At 42.2% G+C, this 14239-nt stretch overlaps 1 long non-coding RNA gene across 1 annotated transcript in view; it reads left to right on the forward strand.

Annotated features, from left to right (window-relative positions):
- Positions 1-14239, forward strand: part of LOC136882429 (uncharacterized) — a 380234-nt gene that overhangs the window by 280798 nt on the left and 85197 nt on the right. The gene's annotated exons all lie outside the window — the stretch shown is intronic.

Consider the following 14239-nt stretch of genomic DNA (forward strand, 5'->3'; position numbering starts at 1 on the left):
TGGAATGAAAGATGACACGGAAAACCGGAGCACCGGAAGAAAAACCTGTCCTCTCTGCTCTTTTTCCAGCACAAATCTCGCAAAAAGTGACCGGTATTTGAACAACAGAAACAATCGGTAATAATAATACGCGCTCGGGCACGATCCTAGTAACCTCAGTGTTATAGATGTGAACCTAACTAAATAAATATATAAATAAATCAATAAATCAAACATTCGTTGTAAATCTCCCATGATACGCTCAACTGCGGAGCGGAATGCCTTGAAGGTGTTCTGGAAAGTCCCACCACGTAAGAAAGTCCTCAAATGACGCACGGAGAACTCCCAAAGTCTATTTGACGTAACTTGATCTACCACCATCGTATTAGTTAATTGCATTTACTGTCCAATTAATTGTCGCAGATGGCGGAACTATCTCGTTTCTCTAAGAAGCTCAAGTTCACTGTCGAGGACAAAAGATAGCGCACTTCCGGATATTGTTGTTGGTACAATAAACAGTTTTTTTTTTTTTTTTTTTTTTTTTTGGCATTCGGGTCGAAGCCCACTCAGCCAGTGAATTATGAATGGAAGGGAGTTTTATAGGAACTTATGTTTTAATGTATTTGTTGCTCGGAGACAGGAGAGATGGATTCATCTTCTCATCATAATGCCTATGAGGACATCCAGTGGTACGCGTGACTAGGCCGTGGATCAGAAGAAGGTAGGAGTGTTGTAGTACTATAGGGTAAGTTCGATGCTAGGCGAAGGACTTAGATTCGCAGTCCAATGTCAGAAAGAAATGCATATAACTCAAAGTAAGCAGATTGATCACTTTTGTGGAGAATTGACGAAAGAATAGGGGGTAATTGGTATCCTAATGCCAATAAATTTTGAAGTAGGCAAGTAGTGCGTACAAAGTGGTGTGGACATCCAAAGAATATATGATTAAGATCGGCAACTGTATCAGCTGAACATGAACAGAAGGGAGATTGTAGTACTTGGATTTTGTGCAGATGCTGAGGGAAACAACCATGATGAAACTTCATTCTTGCGATTGCTCTGATGAATTGACGCGAAAAGGGACGCTGATGGTGCCAAAGAACGTTTGGAATATCTGGATGGATAGTGGCATAGTGTTTTCCGCGTTGTTGGGAGGTATCATGCCACTCGTTGTTCCACGCCGTCAATTGCCGTCGACGAAGCAAGGAGGTGTAATCCGATGCTGGAACTGTCGTGTAAGTCTGTTGGCCTTCAGTGGCAGCAGATCGTGCTGCTTTGTCTGCTAGCTCATTGCCTGGGATTCCTACATGGGCTTTTACCCACACAAATGAAACTTTCTTCCCCTGTGTCTCAAGTCGATGTACCTGTGCAATAATCTCGTGTACGAGAATCAAGGATGATGTCCGTGAGTTAATGGTTTGTAGACTCTGCAGTGCTGATCTAGAATCAGACAACACCACAATCAACCGCTCAGGAAGATTTGCAGCGTATTCGAGGGCCCCCAAAATGGCTGTAAGCTCAGCCGTAAATATAGATGCTGTCGGAGGTAGCTTGAACTTACCACAACTACCGGATTGAACATCGATATAGGCGCTACCCACTGTATTACAGTCCTTTGATCCATCTGTGTAGATGTGTCGGGCGTGTGGCCATTCTGCCAGATAACGTTTCAGGCTGACATCGTTACAGTTCACAGTGATCTCAAATGATGTTTCTAGTCGAATATCCAGTTTCTTAATAGTAGTTTCAAAAGAACAGTTAAAACTGGGATGGGTATCTGTAGTGCTTATAATACGCCTGCAACCACTGAGATTGGTAAATTCATCCACTAGGATCGGTTGACGTTTCTTTCTCCAGTAGCGTGAAGTCAGTACTAGGGTAGTCAGCTTGGATATCTTGTGAAGTATTGGAGACTCCCTGTATTGAAAAAGTTTGAAAATATATTTCCCCGCTAGATATTGCCTTCGTAGATGAAGAGGAGGTTCGAGTGTTTCAAGTAGCAGAGCATTTGTAGGTGTAGTCTGCATTGCTCCTATGCAGAGTCTAAGGGCCTTATACTGACATTTGTCTAGTTTAGTTAACAATGTTTTGGAAGCCGTAGCAAAGCATCCACTTCCATAATCCAGGAGAGGTCGAATCAAACTTCTGTACAGTTGCAGCGCAATTTTCGGGTCACAGCCCCACCAAGAGCCGCTAATGGCTCGTAAGATATTGACTGAAATATCACACTTACGGAGCACATGATGAATATGTGGAGACCATGTCAATTTGTGATCGATGAGAAGTCCTAGATAAGGCACCACCACCTTGTAGGGAAATAAGTAGGAACCCAGATGAATCGTGTCCAGTGGGGGTCTCGAATGTCGAGTGTAGATAGAGACTGCTGATTTTCCTGCAGATATCGTTAATCCATGGTTATGAAGCCAAGGAGTGAAAGTCCTCATGGCAACCGTCATATGTTCTTGACACTTGTCCAAGGATTCAGCTTCTGTATAAATGCAAATATCATCAGCATACTGAAGAACTTGAATCTCAGGAGAAAATATAGATGTGAGGTCTGCTGTGTATATGTTAAAAAGCAACGGAGACAAGATAGAGCCTTGTGGAAGACCTTGGGATGTCATTCGAGGACCAATTGTCGTGCCATTGTGAAACATGATGAGATGTCTATCTTGTAGAAGGCAACTGAGGTTCCCAATAAAGTCCTCTGGGAGATGTAGGAAGCGTAATTTGTCTTCTAAGACGGGAATAAGCACGCTGTCATACGCAGAAGACAGATCAGTGTACAATGCCACAACGTAATTGTTATTGCTCAGACCAAGTTGGATGTCTGTAATTAGATGTACAAGTGTATCTATTGTACCTTTCCCACGTCGAAAACCCATTTGTTGAGGTGGTAGCAGCTTGTGATGTTCTACCCACCATTCTAATCGATGCTTAATCATCCTTTCCATAGTCTTGTACAAGCAGGATATCAAGGACAGTGAGCGATAGGATGAAGACAGTCGTGGATTTTTCCCATTCTTCAATAATGGTACCAGACGAATAAGTTTAAATGACGGAGGATGCACTCTTTGAAACCACATCCTGTTCATCAGCTTAAGTAGTTTCTTATGTCCATCACTAGACATGTTGAGTAACATTGGGTAATGGATGTTATCTGGGCCTGGGGAAGTATTATTACTAGTTTTCAAGGCTTTAATAAGTTCTTTAAATTCAAATGGACGAAGTAGTGGATGGAAATTATCTTCATGGCCATTGCGTGGTAAATAACCTATATGAGCTGAAGGAGGGGCCATTTTTCTCAGGATGTCCTCTTTTATTGGTATCGTACATGTAGATGTAAACTGAGGGCAGTTCTGTGAGTTTCGGAAACGACGAATATTCCGCCACATCGTAGCAGGAGAGATAGATGAGTTGAGAGAAGTACAATATTGGCGCCAACCTTGACGCTTTTTAAGCTTGAATAAGCGTTTTGCTTTCGCTTGAGTTTGTTGTACGGTGAGGAAATTAGCTTCAGAAGCATCCTGTTTATAATGATGGAGTGCCACACGCCTGTCATGCAACGCAGCTTGACATTCGTTATCCCACCAGGGAGTTGGAGGTCGTTTGCTGTATGCATATGGTCTGTTTTGTGGAATTGTAAGGCAGGCTGCTCGATTAATGGAATCGCAGAATGTTTCGTAGTCTCTGACAATGTCATTCGTTTCGTAGTATTCTTCCAGGATGAGATCTATTGCCTCCTTGTAACTTGCCCAGTCAGCTTGTCGAATTTTCCAACGATATGTTGGGTAGATGGTATGAGGAATGGTTGATGTATTAGTCGATGTTAATAATATTGGAAAGTGGTCAGATCCTAGAGTGTCCTGTAGAACCTGCCAGGAGAAGTCGAGTGCTATTGAAGGAGATGCAAAAGTAACATCTACTGCCGAAGGAGCTTGATTAGGTCGGGAAATACGGGTAGGGGACCCATCATTCAGTAGCACTAAGTTTTCTTCTTCAGCTACACCCATGAGTTGTATTCCATGTGAGTCAGTAGAAGAACTTCCCCAATTCAAGTGGTGTGAGTTGAAGTCTCCGAAGATAAGTACAGGCTGTGAAAGTTGGGAAAAGAGTCGACGCAGTTCGTGTACAGATACCAGTTGGTTAGGTGATCGGTATACGGAAACAATAGTTAACGGTGAACCCCTGTAGTTAACCTTGATGGCACATGTTTCCAATTTCGATCCTCGAAGATTAAGAGTTACTTGATCATAAATGATGTTCTTCTGGAGGAGAATTCCAACCCCTCCATAACCATCACCACGATCACTTCTTATAAAATTGTAGCCTGGAAGCTGAAAGGGGGTAGTATCCTTCAGCCAGGTCTCACTAACTACACACATTGAAACGGAGTAATCTCGCAGTAGAGTCTGAAGGCTAAGTTTATGCGCTCGTATTGAGTGACAGTTCCACTGTATTATTTTATTCAGTTGATGTGCGGTATCCATGGTTATTCTGATTTAAAAGTGATGAAATAACGTCACGTATATGAGAGGGATCAATTTCCGAGGAGGCCGTGTTTTTAAGCGTCAAAATAAACTGGACAATGTTTTCAAGCAGTGGAGTTGTAGGTAGAGCCTGTGGTGTTGTTTGAGGCTGTTGACTTGGTTGAACTTGTTGTGTAGGGTATATAGGTCCAGTGGAGTTGGCAGGGGAACGCTGTCCATTGTAGTATGTTTTCCACTGGTTGTGAACTGGAACTCTAGACTTTGGGGTGGAAGAACGTTTGGGTGTAAAACGAGAGGACACCTTAGAGGTACTAGGGAAAGAAGAGTTGGAAAGGTTATTGGTGGGAAGTGGCCCACGTGCAGGGAAAGGAAGGGGTGGAAATTCCTTGTGATAAGATGTACTTGCTGGAGGAGTGTTATTTTGCATCACAGTGTTAGCATATGTGCTTGTAGATTCCATTTCGAGTGCTTGCTCAATGGTGATATTTAAATGGGCCATATTATATTTAATCCTACGCTGTCGTTCGTATTCTGGACAGGATCGATCATCTGCACGATGAGGGCCAGAGCAGTAAATACATTTAGGCGGATCTGGAGTAAGGCAATCTGCAGTGATGTGACTGTCGCCGCAGCATGCACAGCGTGCTTTGCTACGACACTGTTTATTTACGTGGCCGTATTTAAGACATTGGTAGCAAAGGGTTACATTCTGGACGTAAGGTTCTACACCACACCGAGTGTTAAATATATACACGTAAGGAGGTAAAGTGCGACCTTCAAATACAACACGCAACAGTTGCCGAGGCACTAGTACAGTCTGTCCGTCTCGTACAAGTTTACGGTGAAAGCGATGTACTTCTAATATTTTCTTATCTGACTGAATTTCTGAAAGTAATTCTTCCTCCGAGAAGGACGTATCTACTGCACGAATAAGACCTGTCTTCACCGTTAGATGCCTTGGTATGTAAAGACTGAGTGAGGGGGATTTTAACTGAGCAAGCCTGTTTGCACAGGTAGCGGAAGAAAGTTCTATTTGAACCCTATTACGTCCCTTTGTAGTAATGTTCATTATAGAAGTACGCATGTCTGGAATTAAGGCCCTAATACACTTTCCCACGGACATTGGATGTAACCGGCCGATATGTTTAGTTACCGCACCTGCCTCATCGGGTTTATGTTCAGCATACACTATGAACGGACCTTCATCATCTAACTTATAGAGGTATGACTCATGCTGAGCGCTGCTTCGTACCTGTTGACTTGGAGCAAGCTGGCTAGCTGTATGCTGGGACGTATTCAACTGCACAGGCTGGCGGAATTGGGCAGCTAGTTCGATGTTCATGAGAATTTTCACTGGCACTTATTGACACTGATAGCTTCTTCACACTTAGGCCCTCTTCATTCCAGTAATCAGGACGCTCGTCCGGGAGACCACGTTTACGTAGTGTAGATATTTGAGAAGGTATTTGGTCTACATCACTTAACGGTCCGTCTGAATAGCACAAGTTTAATGCGGTACCTATAGCTGAGCTAAGTGAATTATGGTTAGATAGAGTACCTAGGCCACCGTCTGATGATTCCTCCATCCTCACTAAGTCCCGGGGACCCTCGTCCCCACTCACAGGTAACACTAATCCCTTATGTGCACGTGTCTATATAATACTATTATTCAGTACAGTCACACAGTTCTGTAAACACGGGCACGAGGTGATAGCGAGCTCTAGAAAGCAAAGCGAGCACAGCACAACCGTGTCTAGATGTTAAGGATGTTGGAAAGTTATTTTCACAAGATTAGTTTGCGTAATTACTTAGTTTTGGTATTTATTTGAGGAGCTTGTTTTTCTTCCGACTATATTCAATATGGCAGCCAACAATGAATGCAATAAACAGTTACTTCCTTTATCCTGTGTAGTGCATTAGATAGATAGACCGTAGTGTAATATCATTAACATCGCGACATTTTCAGTTCCATCAATCAATATCAATCACTACTGATCTGCATTAAGGGCAGTCGCCCAGGTGGCAGATCCCCTATCTGTTGCCTTTTCTTAAATGATTTCAATGCTGTGGACACTAGTCGTAGATGTTGCTCAAGTATTAAGTACTAGCTGATACTCGGCGTGCGCTGCTAACCCTCAATGGATAAAAGTTTTTTTTCAATTAATTCTACTCTATGTAATTTTTAAAAATATTTTTCATTAAGTTTGGTTGTTTTATTATTTACATTTTGCTTGTTATATTTACGTTTAATTTCACTAACAAAACAAAGAACTAATTACTGTAAATATACTCTATTTTTTTAGATTACTATGTCTATTAATTAGATCAAACTATTCCTATATGCTTACGTAAATCGCGATTTATTTACATGATGCATGATGTTCATTGCAACGCGAGTGGATACATGGCATTCTTTGTTTTTCCATCCGATGCGGAAATGAACAGATTCTCGGGAATCAGTTGCCTAGTTACACGGCATGTTGCATTGCTATTTCCAAATGGCAGGCAAAGAGTTGCTTTGGTTACATGAACCTCCTGGCAAGAAAAGTACTTCATAAAACATGGCGGCGAGTTCCCGAGCATTTCTTCCCGGACTATCATGCAGTATTCATTTCCTATAGTATTCATTAAAGTCGAGCCAATCTTGGTGCGGTTTTTGTATTTAAATGAATTACATAAAACATATATATAAAATATATTTCCGTTAATTTTTCAAAAAATGCAAGATTTTTCCTGTAGTATTGAGACGATTTGGAAGATTTTGGAACAAACTGCACCTTTTTAAGTCCACAGGCTGGTTTGGTGCAGCCTCCATGCTACCCTATACCGTGCTAACATTTTCATTTCTACGTAACTGTTACATCGTACACCACTCTAATCTGTTTGTCATATTGTTCTACCCTTTCCGCCCTGGGTGTCTTAAGATGTGTTCTATCACTCTATCTCTTCTTATGGTCAAATTTAGTCAAATCGTCCAATTCGATTCAGTGTCTCTTCATTCGTGATCCTATCTATTCATCTCACCTTCAGCATTCTTCTGTAACACCACATTTCAAAAGCTTCTGTCCTCTTTCTTCCTGACTTAAAGTATTTATCGTCCTTGTTTCACTCGCATACAAAGTCTTCAAAAAACATCTTTCTAATTCCTGTATCAATGTTCCAGGCGAGCAAATTTCTTTTCTTAAGGAAGGCCTTTCTTGCTTGTGCAGGTCTGCATTTTATGAACTCGTTACTTCTGCCATCGTTAGTTAGTTTACCACCCAAGTAACAATATTCATCTACTTCCTTTTTTTTACAATTTGTTTCACGTCGTACCGACACCGATAGCTCTTATGGCGACGATGGGATAGGAAAAGCCTAGGAGTTGGAAGGAAGCGGCCATGGCCTTAATTAAGGTACAGCCCCAGCATTTGCCTGGTGTGAAAATTGGAAACCACGGAAAAGCATCTTCAGGGCTGCCGACAGTGGTGTTCGAACCCACTCTCTCCCGGATGAAAGTTCACAATTGTGCGCGCCTAACCGCACGGCCAACTCGTCCGGTCTTCTTCTACTTCCTTTAAGATTCATTTCCTAACCTAATATTTCCTGTATCATCTGATTTCGTTCAACTGCACTCCATTACTTTTGCTTTGGATTTGTTTCGTTTCATCCTCTACTCCTTCTACAGACTCGGATAAAATATTAATATCATCACCAAATCTGACAGTTTCTATTGCCGCTCCTTGTGTTATGATTCCTCTTTCCTCTTTGATTTCCCTTATCGCGTGTTCTATACAAACTGCAGCAAGTTTTGCTCGGGATATCAGCTTTTTCTGAATAGAAAAAAGCAAAGCAAAGTCATCTCCGTAGAGGCCATAAAGGCTCTTGGAGGGGAGGAACTCTATACTGCCTGCCATGTAAGCTTATACACTAACCTTAGTGTTTCTCCCCTGTTAATACTGAAGGTAGTGCTTTATAGTTATTTTCAAACTGTTGAGTTCGATTCGGTGTCCCTAACCATACAGTTTAGGGACCCTACTTCTCGACACGACGTCTTGCAGTTGTTAATCCTGGAGGTTGGCAGTATGTAATCATAATTATTTTCGTGACTCGCGAGAATCTTGTACGCATTGCCACAGCCATATTGCGAAAATCACTACTAGTGTTACATTTGCGGGCATAAGTAGCCTAAAGCATATTTTCTTTTTCTGTGGGATTGCAAATCTGTTCGGGTAATACCAGGCAAGTTATGGCATGTTCGAATGATGCATTTAATATCGTAGCTGGTTTAAAATGACGAGTGCAGCATTTTATTAATACGGTCTTATATCGTCCAATACGTGTAGATTGAATTAGGATGTATAAGAAGCAAGAAAAATCTGCAAAAACTTCTCCAAAAAGGAAAACAACCTTACCTCCTCTGTAAAGACCAGTTCATTTCAAACGGAAGGAATTTTTTTTATCAACTTAACCTAACCTCGTCTTGTCACGACTTTGGTACGGTTTGCAGACGTAGCCTTCGTGTATTCTTATTGACTTAGGGCATATGAAAATCTACTATATTTGCTTGTGTTTTTATATATTTATAAGGAGCACTCGAATGAGTATTTTGTTGTTTCAATTTACGTTTTGCTGTATTCTGTTAGAGTCTATATTCTGTTTCTGCACTTTAGCAGATGGTAGCGGTCGCACTTTTCCTTACACAGTGTACAAACACAGTCATCTGCTGGGTTGTGGAATTTTGTCTTTGCGCATATTTTGTGGTGGAAGCCATGTATTGCATATTTTGTTATGACATGTCTTTGCTCTTGAAGATGATTGGTCCAGTTTCGATCGATCATGGCGTCATTTCCGTAGAATTCGGGGTCTATTTCCGCGCGTTTCTAAGTTTTTTCTGAAGCTCTTGGAATGGGCCGGTAGATGGCAGTGGTGGATTGAGCCGTAGATCCTCAATGAAGTAGGTTTCCCGTGCCAGTACATAAACAAGTCTGGAGGGTGCCAGTTTACCTATTCCTAGGGCCTCCTTGAGGAATCTTGCTTTGACTCCTTCTACACTCTCCAAGTCACCGATTGTCAGGTTGTCCCATATTATTTCGATTCCGTACGAGACAATTGGGGTTATTGCGGTCTTGAATAAAGTCATCGCTGTGTTAAGGGATAGCATAGATATATTCTTGATATTATGAAGGCTCTGATTGCTGCTGTCGTCCTGTCTATGACGTGGTTATTGAAGGATGTCATGCTCGTTTGGAACGTGATGCCCACGTATTTGAATTTCTTGACTATTTCTAGTTGTTTATTATTTAATGATATAGCGTCGTCCTTGGCGGCTTTGCCACCTTTTCTGAACACCATCTGTACTGTCTTTTCCTGGTTAATTTCAAATTTGTTATCTGAAGCCCAAGCTTCTAACTTCATCATTGTCGACTGTAGTTCTGCCTTTGAGCTCGATCCCAGAGCCATGTCATCAGCGTACATTATTAGAGTAGTCTCAGGGGAGTCCGTCATTATTCGTGTGATATCTGCCGTTGCTACGTTGAATAGTAGCGGACTTAGGGGGTCTCCTTGGGGTACCCCATTTGTTTGAATTACTTTCCCGGATGAGGATGCTCCATCTTCAATTTGGACTAGGTTGTAGTCTAGTATGGTCTCAACGATTCTCACGAGCGTGTTTTGTTTTAATTTTCCTATCAGGATATCTCTGTCGGTAAGATCAAAAGCCTTCTTATAGTCAACAAAGACGACGTAGTACTTCCCTTTTGGGCGCCTCAGTGCCTCTTCAATTTTTTCTTTCAGGCATGCTGCGGCTTGTAACGTGCTTTTTCCTTTGCGGAAGCCTAGTTGACATTCTGGTATGAATGGGTCTATTTCGTTGTTCAGGCGATTCGCTACAATAGTTGCAAATGCTTTGTATAGGCCCAGATTGCTTTCTAGAGCTATACCTCTATATGAGTCGGGGTTGTCAGTTTCTCCTTTCCCTTTGTACAAAATCTTCAGCGTTGCCGTTCTCCAAACTTCCGGTATTTTGCCTAAATTTAGACTTTTGTTGAATAGTTCTGTCCAGAGCTGTAGTAAGTGGTCTTGAGTACTTTTTTTGACTTCCGCTCTTATGCCCGGTCGAAACCCAGGTCGAAGGACACGATGGTCAGAAATTTACAATTGCTTGTGTTTTTTATTACAGCGTCGCTTCTCTTCAGTCCGACAAGTGGTAGCAAACTTCAAGAAGGGCGCGGAATTATTTACACAGAAGATTGCGGTTATAGTAATGCGTATATCGAAATAAAGGTAATTAATTTAATTTCGTGTGGCCATGTGTAGGTAACTGCGTGTTATTGTGGTGGAGGATAGTGTTATGTGTGGTGTGTCAGTTGCCCGGCTGTTGGGGACAGCACAAATACTCAGCCCCGAGCCACTGCAATTAACCAATGAAGGTTAAAATCCCCGACCGGGAAACGAACCCGGGATCCTCTGAACCGAACGCCACTACGCTGACCATTCGGTTCTCTATGAGTTGCGCCGAGTAAAATTTGCGCCGTGGAGATTCCCCGCCGGGAGTAGAAGTGGTTTGATAGCTGTCTTAAGCATCTGCTACCTGCGCTGCACCGCAGGGGTTATTTCCAAGTTCAAGAAATGTCTGTAAATATCTGTAGTACTGAGATTTTGAAATTAATATATAAAATATATTATTAACTCTATCTTTTTTTTTGCTAGTTGTTGTACGTCGCACCGACACAGATAGGTCTTACGGCGACAATGGGACAGGAAAGGGCTGGGGGTGGGAAGGAAGCGGTCGTGGCCTTAATTAAGGTACAGCCCCAGCATTTGCCTGGTGTGAAAATGGGAAACCACGGAAAACCATTTTCAGGGCTGCCGACAGTGGGGTTCGAACCTACTATCTCTCGAATACTGGATATGGCCGCACTTAAGTCACTGCAGCTATCGAGCTCAGTATTCACTCTATCAATGTTGGTTTCTTGCACATTTAGAAAACCTGCATCGTATGGGTGAAATATGAATAACTACGTAGTTTGACTTAATTTACAAACCAAGTGTGGAAACATGTAATCAGTCTTTCAGTCTTATGAAGAATATCCACAGCCTGTTTGTAGCTAACTGATAGGGTCAGGAATAGAATGAATGAAGGATGAAATACCGCTAAAGGAAGAAAATACTGCCGAATGCGAGATCTGACGTGCTTTTGCGGACAAGGATTAATGCATGGCAAATGAAATGTAGCGAATTTGTTGAATAAAGAATGACCAGTGAAAACAGAAAAAAACTGTCTCACCCTACGTTTCCCCGACATGCACCCCTTATGAAGTGATAGGGCTCAAGAATGAACCATAGCTACTGCCAAAGAAAGGAAATTGTGTGCGCTGGCGAGGCCTGTCGCATTCCCCTGGGTATAAAAGATTATTAAATGACAAATGAAATTGTTTCAAACAGTGACGCTGATATAAACATGAAGAAATCAGAAATAATATTTTGAACGCCAGCTTTGTCCAGCATAAACGCTATCTAAAGTTATCGTAGATTTAACCCCCGGAGCAGTGATGGGAAGCCTACGTTCCATCAGCGTCATGAAGAAGCTTTTTAAATCTTAACAATAACTGAAATTTATAGTTTTCCGAAGAAAATGTTCATTCTATCAGCATTGTTTCATTCCCTGTGGAATTCCCAAACAAGACCTCTAGTTCCTAGAATGATTAATGACCACGGCGCAACTTTTACTCGACGCAACTCATAAGACACCGACCATTCCGCCAACGAGTCGGACAAAATAACGGTAGAAATATATAACATTGAGTTAGAAAACCGACTGAATTATGTATTCTTGATTGATCATTTTCTTGGGTAAACGAAAATCCATTATTGTTACTTACAATGAGGTTAGTTTGTTGAAGGTTATGTCTCGAGATTTCAATATGTAACTAGTCAAGTTGGCAGCAGCAATATCAAGCCATGTTATTATAAAGTTGTATTCATGTTGTAAACGAGATTTTTGTGGTTGAACATAGTCTATCCACTTACGATGAGTTTTCATTTAATGTTAAATGGGTGGCGGAGGACTTTTTCTGAACATTGGAACCTAGATCATGAAGTGTATTATCAGATTCTGTACGCTTACATGTTACAAAACATGTTCAACGAATCGTCTATTCAATACATTCTCTGAAAAGGACGCGGGATTTCCTTACAGGAAATAGCAGGATATTCGAGTATGATAAGCCAGTTTACTGTAAGATATGTGTTACTTAGTCTAACTCTTGACTACAACCGGTGATGGAAAAAGTTCGTTCGGTCGTAATCCGTTTACCCTCCAGAGTCGGTTTTTCCCTCGGACTTAGCGAGGGATCCCACCTCTACCGCCTCAAGGGCAGTGTCCTGGAGCTTCAGACTCTGGGTCGGGGGATACAACTGGGGAGTATGACCAGCACCTCGCCCAGGCGGCCTCACCTGCTATGCTGAACAGGGGCCTTGTGTGGGGATGGGAAGTGAGGAAGGGATAGACAAGGAGGAGGGAAGGAAGCGGCCGTGGCCTTAAGTTAGGTACCATCCCGGCATTTGCCTGGAGGAGAAGTGGGAAACCACAGAAAACCGCTTCCAGGATGGCTGAGGAGGGAATCGAACCCCCCTCTACTCATTTGACCTCCCGAGGCTGAGTGGACCCCGTTCCAGCCCTCGTACCACTTTTCAAATTTCGTGGCAGAGCCGGGAATCGAACCCTGGCCTCTGGGGGTGGCAGCTAATCACACTAACCACACCACAGAGGTGGACGATGGAAAAAGTACAAGAATAAATTAATTGGCTTGAATTACAGTTACCTGTGAAATATTATACTCTCATCATAAATTACTTTTTCAATAAACATTCAGTAAAATTATATAAAATATGTTTTCTTTCTTTGATGCCTGATACTTGTTTACGGTAGGGTTCTTTCTTTTTTAGTGCTGCCACTCACGTCTGGCAGTTGACATTGCTGTCGTATCATACATAAGCTACCCGTTCACAGCGGCTGGAGAATATAAATGAGAAGTCATTTACTCGCCTCTAGATTTTAATAACTTCCAAATCTTGAAGGCAAATTGTATGTGCGAAATGTGCTTGTTGGACAGGGTGTAATTCTGAGAATAACAATTCTGTTGTTATTGTACGCACCGTTAACTCCTAGCTAAGGATGGATTTCTCCCGTTGGGGTCTCCTGAATTCGGTCCTAAGCACCCTTATGAAATCAGTTCGTCTTAGGTATTTCCATGGCATTCGTATTTTAACACATACATTCGCTCCCATTCGTTCAGGCAAGAACATAGTCCTTCCCTGTCACCATTGAAACAGCTGGTATGGTTAAAAATGCTGGGTTATCTCGACGTTCCGAGTACTCTTATTTATGCCAAAAGGAACCCCACCGTCGGCAGCCCCGAAGACGGTTTTCCGTGGTTTCCCATTTCCACACGAGGCTGTCCCTCAATTAAGGCCACAACCGCTTCTTTCCGATCCTTGCGCCGCCGAAAACCTTCGATGTCTTAACGCCGCTTTAAATCATTAGCAAAAAATATTTTAATGTTTCTTTATTTTACCGTATTCGTCAGTGTTGCTGGTAAAATGAAATCACGAAAGACCCTCACTGTGGGGTTTAAGCTAGACATTTTGAAATTCAACGAAAAGAATGGCGTGCTTGCCCGAAGTCCAGGGTATTCGGTTCAATCGAGCATGGTTCGTTACTGGAGAAATCAAAGCCGCGAAAAATGTGACTCGATCTTTTAGCGGCCCTGCAAGAGGACCCCATTGTG

Source organism: Anabrus simplex, chromosome 10 (assembly GCF_040414725.1).
Source record: "Anabrus simplex isolate iqAnaSimp1 chromosome 10, ASM4041472v1, whole genome shotgun sequence".
Classification (NCBI taxonomy): domain Eukaryota; kingdom Metazoa; phylum Arthropoda; class Insecta; order Orthoptera; family Tettigoniidae; genus Anabrus; species Anabrus simplex.